Source organism: Heterocephalus glaber, unplaced genomic scaffold (genome assembly GCF_053883595.1).
Source record: "Heterocephalus glaber isolate CG9 unplaced genomic scaffold, H.glaber_assembly_v1.0 deba00001606, whole genome shotgun sequence".
NCBI classification, from domain to species: domain Eukaryota; kingdom Metazoa; phylum Chordata; class Mammalia; order Rodentia; family Bathyergidae; genus Heterocephalus; species Heterocephalus glaber.
Window position 1 is genome coordinate 150110 of NW_028258377.1, and position 18249 is coordinate 168358.

Sequence of the window (18249 nt, forward strand, 5' to 3'; positions counted from 1 at the left end):
ACCTTGACACTACCCCTAAGCAGAATATTAACCCTTTATCACTAACCCTAACACTGACCCTAACACTGAACTTCTAACCCTAAAGTTCAAACTCTAACCCAACCCCTAAACCTGTAGCCCTAACACACTAACCCTATCCATCTTAGGCTATCCCTATCTCTAACCCTAACCCTAACCCAACCCTAATGCAGACATATCCCTAACCTTAAACCCCAACCACATACCTAACCCTAACCCCCAACCCTAACCCTAACACTAAACCTCACCACTAACACTAAAACTACCCCAAAACCTAACCCTAACCCTAAATCCTGTGACACCTAACCATCACCATAATACCTAACCCTAAACCTAACACCAACTCAACCACAACCACAACCCTAACCTTATCACCTAACCTCTAACACTTAATCTTAACCCCTCAATAAGAAACCCTAAACCTAGTGATAAGCATAAACCACAAAATTAACTCTCCAACAGTAACCCTAACACTAAAACTCTAACCATAACCCTAACCCTACCAAAACCCCTAAACCCTAACCCTAACATTAACCCTTAACCATTTTCCTAACCCTAAAGCGCTAACCCTAGCCCTCTAACCCTAACACTCTATAACCCTATAAACCAAAGCCTAACCCTAACCATAGCCATCTAAACATAACCCTAACACTCTAGCACTAACTCTAATCTTAACCCTCAAACCCTATACCTCTTTCCCTAACCCTTTAAGTCTAACTCTCTAACACTAAACCTACCCCTAACCCTCTAACCCTTATGCCATAAATATAACACTAACCCTAACCCTAACTCCTAATGCTAATCCTATCCCTAACCCAATCAGAATCCCTAAACCAATACTCTAACCCCAACAGTAACCCTAACATTAAACCCCTAACCCTAGTCCTTCTAACCTTAACCCTAACCCTTACCCTAAATCCAACACTAATCCTCAAGCCCTAACCCTAATCCCAACCCCAAAATTAACCCTATATCATAACACTAAGCTCACCATTAACACCTAAACCCTAACTCTAACCCTAACACTAACTCTAAGCCTAGCCATAGCTCTGTAATCCTAACCCTCTAACTCAAACTCTAAGACAGCCCTCTAACCATAACCCTAAACTTAATCCTCACCCTAACCCATAAAACTAACCCCTAACCACTAACCATAACCCTAACCATAAAACCTAAACCCTAATGCTAACCCTAACCCTCTAACCCTAAATGTAACCCAAATCTAACCCTTACCATAACCCTAACCCTAAACTCCTAACTCTAACCTGAATGATAACACTAATCTTAACCTTGTAATCCCCTAATCCCAAACCTAACCCCTAACCCCTAAGCCTTACCTTAAACCAAACCCCTAACCCTAACAGAGACACTAACATAAAACACCTAACCCTAACCCTAAACCTTCTAACCTCAACCTAAATGTAAACCTTGCCCTAACGCCAACACTAACCATCAAACCTAAACCTAGCCCTAGCCCTAAACCTGACCCCTAAACATAACCCTAACCCTAACACCAACGCTCCAGCCCTAACCCTAATCCTAAACTTAAACCCTAACCCTCACCCTAACAATAACTCTAACCTAATCCTAATCCTAACCCTAACCCTAACCCTCTAACCCCCAACCCTAAACATAATTGCTATTCCCTAACCCCTAACACTAAAAATAATCCTAACACTTGACACTAAAACCTAAACTTAAAAATAACACTTACTTTAAACCACTAAACCTAACCTTAACCGTAACTGCCTAACCCTATCCCAACACATATACTTATATTAAATCCTAACACTAACCCTAACCCTAACAGTAAACCCCTAACACTAACAAGAACCCTAACACTCTAACCCTAACCCTAACTCTAACCCTAATCCATAAACCTAGCACTCACACTAACCCTAAGCCTAAACCTAAACTCTCATCTGAGAAGGACAAGAACTACTATTCCTGTCAATGTCTGCCTCTCTGCATTGCCGATTTCTGTATGGCATCTCTAAGAGACCTGTACTGTGAAAGGCAATTTGGCGTAGAAATTGCCATCAATTTCTGTTGAAAGAAAGAGCATGCAGAGGTGTCAACTTTGTCCTAGGAAGAACTTGAAGTTAGAAGCCAAACACACCTTTCAGAATGGTTCTGAATTTTGCCTTGCAGTTTTCTTTCAAACATTGTCTGGGCACCAGCTCTCCCAAACAAGACAATGGAAGGGTAGTATATAAAGTGCAATTCTTTCTCAGAGAAAGAAGCTAGATCTTTTGGAGTATGGCAATAGACTCCACTCAGGATGACATGAAATAGTATGCTTTTCAATATCTACCTCTCAGCATTTCCGATTTCTGTAGCATATTTCTATGAGGCCTGAAATGTGAAAGGCACTTTTGAGTATAAATTGCCATGAAGTTCTGCTGAAAGAAAGCCTGCAGAGCTGTCAACTTTGTCCTAAGAAGAACTTAAGATTAGAAGCCAAGCACATTTTCAGAATGGTTCTGCAGTTTGCACTGAAGTTTTTAATCAAACATTCTTCTGGCACCAGGTCTCCCATACAAGTCAATGGAAGGGAAGGACATAAAGCAAAATTTCTTCACAGAGACAGCAGCTATATCTCTTGGAGTATGGCAATAAACTCCACTCAGAAAATAACATAGTTACTATTCTTAACCCAACCCAAAACCTTAACCTTAACCCCTAACTGTAACCCCTAACTCTAACCTTAACCATAACCCAACACTAACACAAACCCTAACCATAAACATTAACCATAACCCTAAACCCCTTGCACTAACACTAACCTTATCCATAAGCTACTAACCATAATATTAAAGCTAACCCCTAACCCTAACTCTAACACTTTAACACTAACCATAAACCTAACCTCTAACTCTAACACTTTAACACTAACCATAGACCTAACCCTCCTAACCCTCTAAACCAAACCCTACACTTGCCCAACCCTAACACTTATACCTAAACCTAACACTAACACTAACCCTTAAACTTAACCCTAAACCCAAACCCTGACCACTAAAACTCACTGCAATTCCTAACCCTAACCATAACACCAAATCAACACCATCCTTAACCCTAACCCTATAGCCTAACACCTAATGCTAATCTTAACCCATAAAGCCTAACCCTAGTTCTAAAAATAAACCACAAAACAAACTCTATAACCCTAAACCTAACCATAACCCTCTAACAACACTAACTTTAACCCTAACCCCAACCTCATCCCTAACACTAAACCTTAACCCTAACATTGACACTAATCCTCTAACCCTATCCTTCTAAACTGAACCCTAACCTTATAACCCTAACCCTAACACTCTAACCTTAGCCATGATCCTAACACTAAAGGTCAAACCCTAACACTCTATCACTTATCCTCTAACCCTAACACTAACCCTAACCCTAAGCCCAAACCCAACCCCAAACCCAACCACAACCCTAACCCTAACCTTAATCCTAAGCCTTTTAACCCTAACCCTAAATCCAGCACTAACCTTCCAAACCTAACACTAGCTCTAACCCTAATCCTAACCCATAACCCTAAGCCTAAAACTAACACCAAGCATAACTCTCTACACCTAACCATAACCCTAACCACTAAACCTAACTTTAAAAATAACCCTAACCCAAAATCTATCCCTAAACATAATCCTAACCCTAAGCCTAACCCTAACCTGAACCCTGAACCCCTAACTCTAACCCTATCCCTAACTCAACCCTAACCCAACACTACCACTAACCAAAAACCCAAACCCTAGTGCTAACCATAACCATAACCATAACTCTCACCCCTAACATTATCATTACCCTAACACCTAACACTATCCCTAACCCTAAGCCTTACCCTAAACTCTAAACATTAATCCTTTAACCTTAACCATAACGCAAACCCATAACCCTAATCCCTAAACCTACCCCTAATGCAAAACTCTAACCCTAACCCTAAACCCTCACCCTAAACCTAACCCTCTCACTAACCCTAAACTTACCCCTAAACTCCACTCAGAGAGGGACAAGAAATAGTATTCCTGTCCATGTCTGCCTCTCTGCATTTGTGATTTCTGTAGGATATCTCTATGAGGCCTGTACCATGAAAGGCACTTTGTTGTAGAAATTGCTATGAAGTTCTGCTGAAACAAAGGGCCTGCAGAGCTGTCAACTTTGTCCTAAGAAGAACTTGAGGTTAGAAGCCAAACACACCTTTCAGAATGGCTCTGAATTTTGCCCTGCAGTTTTCATTCAAACATTCTCCTGGCACCAGCTCTCCCAAACAAGACAATGGAAGGGTAGTACATAAAGTACAGTTCTTCTCAGAAAAAGCAGCTAGATCTCTTGGAGTATGGCAATAGACTCCACTCTGAGGATGACATGAAATAGTACACTTTTCAATGTCTACCTCTCAGCATTTCCAATTTCTGTACCATATCTCTATGAGGCCTGAAATGTGAAAGGCACTTTTGAGTATAAATTTCCATGAAGTTCTGCTGAAAGAAAGAGCCTGCAGAGCTGTCAACTTTATCCTAAGAAGAACTTAAAGTTAGAAGCCAAGCACACTTTTCAGAATGTTTCTGCTGTTTACACAGCAGTTTTCAATCAAACATTCTCCTGGCACCAGCTTTCCCATAGAAATCAATGGATGAGTAGAACATAAATTGCAGTTTCTTCTCAGAAAAAGCAGCTACATTTCTTTAATTATGGAAATAAATTCCACTCAGAAGATGACATGAAATGCTATTCCTAACCCAAACCAAAACCCTAAACCTAAACCTAACCCTAACCCCTAACTCTAACACTAAGCATAACCCAAACCTAACACAACCATAACCCTACCATAAAACTCTAACCATGACACTAACAGTGACCTTGACTCTGACCCTTACCCTGTAACCCTAAATCTCTAAACCTAACCATCTAAACCTAACCCTAACACAAACACTAATCCCTAACCCTAACCATAACCCCTAAACATAACCCTACCGCTAACACTAACACAAACGCTAACTGTAACACTAACCATAAACCTAAACCCCTAACTCTAACACTAATCAAAACCATAACCCTAACACTAACCCTCTAACCCTAACCTTAACCCTTTAACCCTAAACCTCTATCACTAACCCTAACCCTCTAACCCTAACCCTAACACTCTAACCTTAAGCAAAATCCTATCCCAAACCCTCTAACCCTTACCATCTAACCCTAACCCTAACCCTCTAATGCTTTCTCCCTAAATATAAACCTGACCCTAACACCAACAACTAACCCTAATTCTAGCACTAACTACTAACCCTAACCCTAATACTAACCTCAAACCATAACCCTAACCCTAAATGAAGCCCAACCCCAATGCCAAACCCAAACCTAACCACAAACTCAACCACAACCCTAACCTCAACCTTAGCCCTAACCTTTCTAATCCTAACCATATTCTAACTCTAACCCTAACCCCAACACTCACACTCCAAACCTAACCCTAGCCCTAACCATAACCCTAACCTCTAACCCTAACCCTAACCACAACTATACCCCTAAATGTAAGCCTAAATACAATCCTAACCCAAACGCTAACCCTAACCCTAAAACTAAACCTAATCCCCTAACCTTAAAACTAAACCTACCCCTAAGCCTAACCCTAAACCTCTAACCTCACAACCCTAATCATAACCCATGTCCTCTAATCCCTAAATGTAACCATAACTATAACATCTAAGCTTAAACCCTAACCCAAACAATAAACCTAACATTATACCATTAAAACTAATAACCCTAACACCCTAACCCTAACCCTAATGCTAACCCTAGCCCTAACTCTAACCCCTAAGCTGAACTCTAATCCTAAGACCCTAACCCTAACACTAACCCTAAAATTAACTGAAAAGCTAACCCTAAAGCTTAACAGTAACCCCAAAACCTAACACAAAGCATAACCCTAACCCTCTAACCCTATGCCTAACCCTGATTCTAACCCTAAGCCTCTAACCCTCACCTTCTAAACCTAACCCCAACCCTAAACCTCTAACCCTAACCATCTAACCCTATCCAACTTAGTCTAGCCCTAAACCTAACCCTCATCTCTAACCCTAACCTAGGGTTAGGATCTAACCCAAATCTAACCCAAACACAACCCTAACCATAAACCCCAAGCCATAACCCTAACCCTATCACCCTTACCCTAACATAAAAATGAAACCTCACCCCTAACCCTAACACTAACCCCAACATCTAACACTAACCCAAAGCCTAAACCATAAACCCTAATCCCTTAAGCCTAACCCTAACCCTAACACAAACTCAAAACCCTATCCCCTAACCAGTTACCCTAACCTTAATCATAAACATTATCCCCAAACATAAACACTAACCCTAATGCTAACCCTCTAACAGTAACCCTAACCTTAATTCTAACCCCAAGCCATAACCCTAAACCTAACCCAAGCCCTACACAAACCCCAAATCCAAACCTAACCCCAACAAAAACCACAGGAATAACCCTAACCTTAATGCTAACCCTAACCCTTCTAACCCTAACCCTAACCTTAACCCCAACACTAACCCTCCAAAACAAACCCGAGCCCTAACCCTAACCTAACCTCTAATGCTAACCCTAACCCCAACCCTAACTTTCCAATCCTAACCATACCCCTAAACTTAACCCTAACCCAAACCCTAACCCTAACCATAAAGCTCTATCTAACCCTAAGCATAACCCCTATCCCCTAACCCTTAAATCTAACCCTAACCCTAACACCTAACACTAAACCCTACCCTAACAATAACCCTATATTAAACCACTAAACCTAACCTTAAGCCTAACCCCTTAACCCTAAACCTAACCCTAACACAAACACTAACAGTGAACCCTAGTCCTAACCCTAACACTAAACCCCTAAACCTAACCTAACACTAAAACTCTAACCCTAACACTAACCCTAAACATAACCGCAAACCTAACTCTATTCTTAAACCCTAAACATAACCCTAAGCATAACCCTAACTCTTAACTCTAACCTTAACCGAACACTAACCCAAACATAACCCTAACCCTAAACCACTAAACACAAGCCTACTCCTAAACACCTTACCCTAACCCTACCATTAAACCTCACCCTTAACCATAATGCTAACCCCAACATCTAATCCTAACCATAACCCTAAACCCTAAACTCTTAATCCATAACCCTAACCCAAACCCCTATGCTTCACCCCAACCCCAATCCCTAATGCAAAACACTAACCCTAACCCTAAACCCTAACCACAACCCTAAACCTAAACCATAAACCTAACCCTCACACTAACCCTAAACCTACCCTAAACTCCACTCTGAGAAGGACAAGAAATATTATTCCTGTCAATGCCTGCCTCTCTGCATTACTGATTTCTGTAGAACATCTCTATGAGGCCTATGCTGTGAAAGGCACTTTGTTGCAGAAATTGCCATCAAGATCTGTTGAAAGAAAAAGCCTGCAGAGCTGTAAACTTTGTCATCAAAAGAAAAATATGTAAAAATTCAAAGGCTGAGAAAATTTGCAAAAGTCTATAAAATATATCCATTAACTTTATTATGTACATACATATACACATACCAAAATCATTAACTAAACATTAAATGCTAAAATCCATGCATGGAATCAGACAAAATAAAATTAAAAATACTACATATAGGAAATATTTGTTAATTTCCAAATACACGCGAGGCAAATATTATTTATTGGCAATATATGGGGTCTTTGGTACACAGCAATACATAAGGTACCACTTTGAACCTCAAAGGGTTTATATAAATATGAGGGGGGAAAATGATAAAAAGAATGACACAAAAAGCCTTATATGAGTACATTGGAAGGACACCTAATAACATTTATGAAGTTCCACATACATTTTAAGAGGTGACATCATGGGTTATTAGAGGTAAAATGGGAATTGGTAAAGAACTTTCAGAGTAGTAAAAATGGTAATTCAAAAAACCCAACTGAAAAAGATATTATAGTGTGTTTCTCAGTTACCAGAATTTTATCATGGATGTAAAGTTACATGTAAGTATATATAGAGAGAATGTTAAGAGAGAGAATTTTAGACTTCTTCATAAAGATGTTAAAGGTACTTATATACAGATCCCTGTCACTGCAGGACATATGAAATTAGGCAGGTGGAGAAGTCATTTAGAGAGAGATGGTTAGCTAGTCCCTTACAGTCTAGACATCCCAACTAAAGTGCCAGGGGTGGGAGGTAAATAAGTCATCTGAGACTAAGTCTCAAGATAACATCAATGTGATAAGTCTCCAGTTTTGTAGGAGGGACTTTTGTAAGTCCACGTGTATTTTAGAAAAAATTTATGAATTACTTTAAAATACCTGTTGAAATTTTATGAAGTTAACTGAACTTCAGACCATTTTGGATGTAATGCTTTTAAGTTTTGTGATTCATAAACAATTATTTTTCTCTGGGTTATATTTATCTCAGAAATATTTTAAAATTATAATTATAAAGGTTTTACATGCATTTTGCTTAGTTTATTCTGAAATGTGTTTTATGATATTGCTAGTTTTTTTTTGCGGGGGAGGGACTGGGGATTGAACTTGGAACTTTGTGCTTGCTAGGCAGGTGGCAGAACCACTGAGGTAAATCCCCAGCTCCTTATTGCTCATTTTAAAAAATTTTTTTTCTAATTCTGTGTTTTGACTTTTCAAAAGTTGCTAAACATTCATCCTGCTGAATTCATTTATTAATCACAACTGATTACCTTCTGTTTGGTCCTAGTAGAAACTTAAGACTGTATATCAATTTTCTATACAATGCCATCAGAGAAAAAATTTCTTCCTTTCCAATGTGTATGCATTTTATTTTTCTTATTTTATTATATGTCTTGAAATGGCAAATGAAAAGTGGTGAGAATAGTTGTTCTTGCCTTCCCATTATTATGAAGATTAGAAATTATCCTTTTTATATTATATTAGTTAGATGATTTTGTAGGTTTATTATAAAACTGAGTTACTTTCTCTCTAGTCCTCATTTACTATGAGGCACCATCAATGCCTCTGTAATATATTAAAGAAAATTTCCATGTTTTAAAATATTTTCTATCATTTCATGTTTTCATATGTTCTACAGTCTACATAGAGCTATATTACTTTAGCAAAACCTCAGTTTTTGATGTTAGAATTCTTATTCTTTAATGAATATATATGAAACAATTTGAATATTTTAATTTCAGCTACTGTTCTTTTGGAAGAAATACTTGATGACTTTTGTCTTTGTTGCCTTTTATTGATGTATATGAATTTCAAGAAGCAACATCTTTTTCTTGTCTTTAAAGACTGTCATTGTCTGGGAAAGGTCTTAACTAGCATCCCAGCTAGAGGATTGGGGCAACCTTGCAACTAAAGTCCTTATGTAGGCTTCTCTGTTGCTTGAGTCAGCAGGTAGTAGCCTTGGTAATTTACAACCTGGGGTTGACCTGGACCTAAGGTAATCCTTAAATCTGAGTCTAAAGGGGTTACTCAGGCACTGTTGTAGATCTGGAACCTGTAGTTTGGAGCCTTAGTCTTCAGTGTTGGTCATGGAGTTTTGGTCAAGAGGTCTGTCCTGACACTGGGTCCTTTTGAGGTGTGTCTAACTTTGGACATCTCTGAATAGGCCTGACTCTGAGCATTAAACTATCACAATCAGCTTGGAACCAAGGGCCAGTCTGATGCTGGGACTGGTATAGAACCTACATCTGCAAGGGTTTGTCTGGAGCTTAAGATTGTGGGTGCTTGCATAGAGCCACTGGGGATTTTCTGGAACATGAAGCATAGATACTGTCTTGGAACCTAGCTTCACTGTTAACATCTCTGACTCTGGGTGTGTATGTGCTGTCCTGCAGCATAGGTACATAAGGCCATGCTGGAACCAGGTTATAGAGAGGTGGCCCAGAAGCCTATGTCTATTGTGCCCAGTGCAGCATTGGAGTACAGCCATGCCATTTTTCTCTGGATGTTTCCAATACTTTTTCTTTATGTTTAAATTATAAGTTTAATTATGAATGTACTTGAACCAATATTTATTGGACTTATACCAATCTAAGGTTTTGAGAACCTTTTGAATTCATAAATTTGTATTTTCACATTTGAGAAGTTTTCATATATTTCTTCAAATACCTTTTATCATCACATTCTTTCTCCTTGACATAAGAGTTGGGAGACTATAATGACATAAAATTTGAAATTATTGTTAATTTCCCACAGTTCCTAAAGCTTTGTTAAATTTTTCAATCTTTTTTGGATACCTTTTATTGTTTTTTTTCAGTACCAGGGATTGAACTTGGGATCTTGTGCTTGAGAGGCAGACAGCAGAACCACTGAGTTAAATCCTCGGCCCTTTAATTGATTTATTTTCATGGACTCATTGACTCATCTACCATCTCCATTCTGTTATTGAAACAATCTAATGAAAATTCTACTTAAATTATTACATTTTTGTCCTAAAATTTCTATCTTTTTATTTGATCTTTTTCTGTTGACTACTTCACCATTTAAAAAAGGTTTTAAAATTTTTGAGCATTTTTATGATAGTTACTGTAATATCATTCTCAGATAATTTATCTGTGTCATTTGGTGTGAGTATATTTTCTTTATGTTTCTTTGTATGCCAAGTAACTATATATTTTAAGCTGTTTATTTTTGTGTTATAAGTCTGAGTCTTGTCAAGGTCTTATGGATAATGTATAATATTAATCAGGCAATCAATCCAGTTGTGACTTACCATGTCACAATTGTTGATACATCTTGGAGGGCTCTGTTTCTATTGTTAACATATTTTTTAAAAAACTTGTGCAATTTTCTTTGGATCTGTCCAACATATGTGCCACCCAAATGATTTTGTGGCTTGGGTAATTTTTTATTCATTTGTTCAGCTCTCAGTTTATGTATGCTAATTAAAAACAAATCTATTAGTACACAATGTTAAATGTGTATTGTTTGTAAATATTGTTCTTCACTGTTTAAAATTTTTGTTATGAACAAAAATATTTGTGTTATTTCTATATATACAAACTATTTGTAAAACTATTTGCTGTGAAAAAATGGCTTTGATTATTTCGCTTCTTGCCTCCATTTCCCTTTCCAATTAACCTGTGGATATTCTTATCAAGATAAATAATCTACTTCCCTAACATTTGAATCTATGCTGACTTTATGCATTTCTTTGACCCATAGAACACAGGAGAAGTGATGACATCCCAGGGTGAACCCAGATCTGAAGAGAAAAGTAGATGGATAGAGAGCAAATCATACTCCTTATACAAAACGATTTAAGATACTTATTTTAACCTCCTTAGAACTATACCTGTTCTGTCCCTTCTACCTCACTCAAAAACAAAAGCAAAACTATAAATGTAATGTGATCAAGCAGTAAAGACAAAAGAAATGCTTATTTGGCAATGAAAGTTAAGGAAAAGAGAAAATGAAGTTTAAGTATATATTTTTTCAATCCTACATTTTCTGCTAAATTAATATGAACATCTAATTGAAATGCATGACTTTAACTCAATGATATTAACTCAGAATACATTTGGAAAGAGAATATACTGATAATAATATAAAAAATTTAGTAAAAACATTTTAACTTGCAAGCAATGATAGAACCAGATGGAGTTTTATGATTGCAGCACTCAGGGACAACACAAAAATGATACGTTTTATCAAGAACAAAAAGTTTTATAGAAGTAAGTTAGGGTTCAGCTACCCGTTGTTTCATTATTTTTAAAAACTCACAATTTAATGGCTTTATGCAACCATTTTTTTGCATATGACTTTGTGAATTAGGAATTTTGAAAGCACTTGTATGGGAGCTTCTTTTCTGATCTACACTGTAACTTTCAGAGCAGCTGGGGTTGGATGATCTGTTTCCAAGTTTATTTCATCTCTGTTTTTAAAAATTAGGTGGATTAGACAGAAAAAATTTTAAAAAGTTTAAATGAACTTTACTATATGAACATCAAGTAAAACTCCTACTCAAATAATTGTTCATATAATAAAACACATTTAGAGATAATAGTAAATTGTGAATAAATATATTTTATGTGAGGAATGTAATAAAGTGTTTTAAAATTCTTCAGATATCTACTAATATAATTCACAAAACAAGAGTAAGGAGGAGAAAATCAATATTTCCATCCTGACAAATGTTCCAAGAAAGATTGGGTAAAATTTCTAAATAAAAAGACCAAAACATCACCAATTTTATAATGAAGGACTACTTCCTTAGTTGGTAAAGGATATTTAACTGAAGGCTACATTAAATAATGCAGAATAAAACAATACAAAACATAACTATACACTGTAGTTTTATATTTTTATTAACCAGAAAGCCCAACATTACTACTGTGATTTATAGATTATAGTTACTGAAGTTTTAGATGAGTATCACCAACTCTCTCCATGTTTTATCTGCTAGAGTCATAAGAACTACCAGGGCTTTTTTGTTTTTACTATTCAAGTTTTCTCTTTCAAATCTCCATGGACTTATATGAAATTACTTTTTCTATTTTTTAGACTAGTGACCTTCAAAGCCTTCTTCACCCTCAGCACAATGTGTCCTTTTTGAAAAATTTTCTTTGACACACTCAGAGTTAGTAAACTCATTCTCTCTGACCCTTTTTTGTATCACTCTTGAAATTGAATTGCAATTATATTTTAATGTATGTTTTTCTCTCAACAGAATAAGTGCTCTTTGGGTGCAAGGAGAAAACACTAATTGTATTTCTGGAAACTAACAAAGTGAATTTTACAACTGAAGAGTAAGGTTTATGACTATAAATACATTTGCAAGGTTTACATTCCCCCCCCCCCCAGGGGTTTGATGTCTTTCTCCTCAAAAACTTGTTTTTCTCTAAAATTACAAAGAATATTTATTTTAGATGTTCTGTAAGTTTATATATTGTCTACCATATGGTAATGGGAAAATTGTCATTCATCTAGAAGGTAATAATTATTTCTGTTAGATAACATATTGTCTCCTACATCACTGCAAATATATTATTATAGAAAGAAAGTTTTGAATAAACCTAATTAGAAAAGCAATGAAAGTTATCTGTAGGGGCACCACATGTGGGCAATGGCATTAGCAGAAAGATATTTGGCATAGGTTGATTTGCAAAATTGGTTTGACAGAACATCCTAAAGTAAGTAAATAGAATTATTTAAACTGTATATAGAACACAGTAAAACATACTTTATATTTTATACTTAATAATGTATATAATTTTTATATACTTACATATTTCTATAGTATATGTTCTATATATGTTCTCACTTATTTGAAAAAAACTAGTTTATATATAACTATCAATATATGTGTTCTATACATTATTTTAAGTCTAGTGTAATTTTACATTAAACATTTTTAAAGTTTCTTCAAAGTTTGGTATGCAAAAATCAACATTCAGATAGCTGAGATATCATAGGGTATATGATCCAGTTTGTGAAAGTGATGAAATAGCTAATATTGAAAATCTATTTATCAGTGTTTCATAGGTGAAACTGTAAAATAATAGTGATACAATGGAATGGGTCAAAAATAATACAGGTTCTTGTGTATGGCAAGGAAAGGATTGCAAAACATACACTCCATAGTAAGTAATAAGTAGATATGTTTATTGAAGATCACCAGGAAGGTAACAGGTACAGGCAAAGGAGACAAAAAAGACTAACTCAGGCTTTCAGAATTTAAAGGCCACAGGCCTCTGATTTTAGGTACCTGCTACTGAATCACTGTCACAACTGTTCTGCTGCCTATGGCATGGTGATCTCTTAGGCTTTGGTTATTTTATTTTGTATCTCTTTTAAGAAAAATGGAAGTATGAATAACAAGGTGATGTTTACAGTTGAATGTAGGGAAGGAAGTGACTCATTGAGCTCCTTTGTTTCTAACTGTACTAGTAGTGAGCATGTGAAAGAACTAATGAGCCTGACTTGGCCACATGCTCAATTTTTGCCCTTATGAGTTTACACATTGCAGCACTGTAACATAATTGGCAGCAAAGCAGTAGTCTTCTTGGTTTTTTCTTAAAGAAAACCTCTGCAATTATAGCTTACTCTATGGAATCTTAAAATTGTAAACCAGTCTCTTCAATATAGTGTAAGGCTGTATGGTGTCATAATACATATCTTTGGACATTAATGCAAAATAATTTTTAAGCATCGCAACAAATAATCTACCAAAATTTACAATTGTTAGAAAAATCCAGGGCCAAAACTAGGACAGGAACCAAACAGGCCTTTATTGCAGAGGGGAGCCAGCTGCCAGGCTGCCTCTGAACCAAGGGAGAACAGAAGCTGCTTGAAGGATTTTTAAAGAGTTGGGTGAGGGCTAGGTGACCTGGAGGGTTTGGATTGGTGCAGGTGGTGGTGGTGGGGTTGTGATGGATTACAAGATGAAGAAGACCAACTTAGGTGGGAAGGGAGACATCTTGGGACTGGCTATCAATTCCAAGCCTTTTGTTTTATGGGTACTGGGGTGAAAGTCTCTTCTTCCGCAGCTGCTTCCTGCTGTCAAAGGGGTGTTGTTGGGTGGGGGATAGATGGCTAAGGTGTAGTCTCCTTAGGTGGAGCCAGCATCAGTAGCGAAGGGCAGGCATCCAGCCGTGATGAGTTCACTGACTGGTTGGTAAAAGCCCACATGTGTTCCTATAAGAAATTCTGAAAACAGCAAAACAGACAAGGCCCAACCAGGACTAGGAGGCATAGCCAGGCCAGTGGGCCTAGGAGGGGAAGCAACCAGGGCATAATTTGTTGGTATAGTGAGTAGTTCTGGGGTATACCCCCAAGTTCCCCACTGTTTCTGGTAGTTTTCTATGCATTCCTTTAATTCTTTGACCTTTGTTTTAACTATACCTGATTGGTTGATGTAATAGCAGCATTCTTCACAGAGGAACTAGCATGTCCCTGCCTGTGCTGCTTTCAGCATGTCCAGGGCACATCTGTTCTGTAGGACAAGGGCCACCAGTGAATTGACTTGGTCCTGGACAGTGGCCAAGGATTTGGCTATTTTGTCCATGTCCTCAGAGATCTCCACAGAAAGTACATGACAGAAGTGTGCAGAGGTGGAGATGCCTGCCATACCTGTTGCCATGGTGATTAGTACCCCAGCTCCCATTTGGAAAGGAACAAGAAGGGGAGCTGCCTTTTGCGGCAGTTGCCAAGTTTTAATAGGGCTGCTTCTGTGATTTGCTGGTTAGTGTACATAGTTAAGGGGGGGCTAAGGAACATGATATAGCAGAAGGTCTCTGTTTAAAGCACCTAAAGGCTTCCTGGTTACAAATTATAGGCCAGATGGGAAGCAGACTGGGTGGTTGCCAGGGATGATTGAGGAACATAAAGAGCTTGTGGAGTTATTGGGAAGACCAGCACAAGTCAAATTTCTGGGTTGGGAGGGAGGAGGTAAGTTAATTGCAAAGCGTTCAAGGGCCACAGAGATATTTTGGGTGTCTGGGAATGAAATGTTAAAGACTAGAGGAATGAGAACTGAAGTAAAAGGATGGGGATGTATAGACAAGCACATCCAACAGTCAGAGAAGTTACCAGGGAGGTTACAGAGGGTAGTATTGAGACACAAAAGTCTTTTGAGAGTTTGGGTTACCTGGTTAACAACTGACAAGTCTATCCCTTTATATGGGGTGGGGTCATGGGTTTGAAAAACATTTCAAGGGTGGCTTGAACCTTTTTAACCTCCTCTTTTAAGGCCTGGTCCTGTGCCCCCATCACTTGTTCCCATCAAGGGGAGGTAGATCCAACAAGCAGTGGACCCTTGGCTTGCTCCACAGGAGGAGGTCATGGCCTAATGTATTATTCTGCCTGTCCAATATTTTTTTCCCTGAGTGTATGCATAAGGTAGCAGAGTGGTAGAAGGAGTAGTACATGGAAGTGAGATATCTAAAGCCAGGTGGGCCCTTTTCTACAAGATGTGTCCCACTCCAATCCATTATCCAGACCTTGTCCCCTGGGGGTTTACAGCCAAAAGAGAAGGGGGTGAGAGGTGAAATAGGTTAGTCCCCCTGCAAGGATAAGAAAGGAGAGTTGGAGCATGTTAATGAAAGCAGATGAGGATGCAGAGTGTTAGGGCTAAGTCCCCAACAGCAATAATCACCCGAGTCATGACACAATGTAAAGTCTGCAGAGAATTTTATTTCAGCCAGGACCAAATCCTCTGCAAGGAGACTGGCCCCAGATTGAACTTTTGGTCAGTTTTTATAAAGAAAACCCTTGCCCTGCGGAAAGCATATCTACGGAAGCGAGAAAGAATGAGTGGTTAGCACCTCTGGGTTACCAGATACATAATGTACAACCAGCCCTTATAAAATGTAAACACACATCCTGTTATTTATGATGGGTGGGTTCCATATGTGCTCTTGTAGTTGTATGTCTAAACTCTTAAGCATCAACCAAAAAGAGGAGTAGAGCCACAAGATAAGAACATCTGGTGTGTTGAGACATCACACAGGAGTACAAATGTGAGATAAGAGCCCCCCTCCTTTCAGAGTACACACAGAGGACATTTTCCCATCAGGACTGGGGCAGTTCAGACAAAATGGAGTCTCTTAAGCTAACTTAGGTCTCTCATTCCCCACTGGTTCTAACACACTGAATCAAATCCTTGATTCTTCCTCATCTTCTTCTATTATAGGTTCATATAGTTGTTTGAACCTATATTCCTGCCTGAAGACCATGAGTTTTACTGTCTCTATTCTTTGTCTTACATACTTGATGATGGAATTTATAACACATGGTCCAATTAGCAACATTAGAAGTAAGATGACTAGGGGTTCAGTTAGGGTGGAGAGCAAGGTAGTCATCCAGGGGGACCAGTTAAACAGGGATTGGTACCAATTTTGGTCTTTTTGAGTCCAGTATTTTGTCTTTAAATTTTCTCATACCATGGCCAGGGTGTCTCTTATTATTCCAGATTGATTAGCATAAAAACAGCACATTTCTTCTAATGCCACACATAATCCCCCTTGTTTCATAAACAGCAAATCTAATCCTCTCCTATTCTGTAACACAACCTCAGCCAATAAGTCTACTTGTTTTTCCATCCTAGAAACAGTCTTCCAGATATCCTAGATCTCGGGCTACCTTGTGGCTTAAAATTTTAAAGTTACTATCCTGTACTATGAGTGAGGAGGATCCTATGGCTGCAGAGCCTGCTATCCCCAATCCTACCAGAATGGGGACCAGAACAGGGGCTGCTCTTTTATGTCTGTATAAGTCTATGGCAGCATCCAAGTGTTCTTGTACTTCCTCCCCATTATAATATAACACTTATGGAATTATATAAACAGTGGCACAGAGAGTCAGATTGATCTGTAAAACCAGACTTGGGAATACATTGAGTCGATCCCTCAGTCCATGCAAATCAGGCATCCTCTGGAGCCTTATAATATAAAGGGGAACCTGGAGTTGTATGGTTGGTGAAAGTTAAGTTACATAAACCCTTGTAAGGTGAACTATCCAGGTTATAATTTGTCCCAGTCAGACATGTTCCTGTTCCTTGTACATCTCCTAAAGTTAGCATAGGTTTATTCCAGTTACAATCAGTGGAGGACACAGATTTAGGCACAGCAGTCACTCCCACCCCTACATAATAGGGGGGCTTTGGGTCTAGCTAAACATAATCAACAATCTCCTGCTTCCCCCGGTCTAGATGAAATTAGCAATTTATGAACCTTGGTTAACATCTCTAAGATTGGTATGGTGGTCTCTGGCCTCTCAGGGGTGGAAATTTTTGACAGGTCAGTGCAAATAGTTAACAACCTTACAGTTGGACCAGGACTTGGTCTCTTAGGAGGCAGCTCAGATTTTTCTACAGGGATAGGAAGAGCCAGGTCTTTGGTCCTAATGCTAATGGGGCTCTGTATCGGCTGCATTGGATGATAAATTCTGATCTGGGATCAAATCTTGCTATATGTAGTCTGATGCCCCATGTCCTTCCTGAGCTCCAGGAGGGGTCAGTTATCCTGTTTGGCTGGACTTTTAGATCTTGAGGTTGCATCATTGTAGGAGTCATTTTTAACCAGGGATCTGCAGCCTGGACTGACCAGGCTACCTAGAACAGTCATAGTCCCCTGGGCTATCTTCACAGTATTCGTCCCTGTCTGCTGGACACACATAAAATTGTATTGGTGTGGGGTTTGAATATCTGTAGCAATTTCTGAAGTCTAGGCTCCCTAGGTCAGATAATCCTGTCTGAGAGAA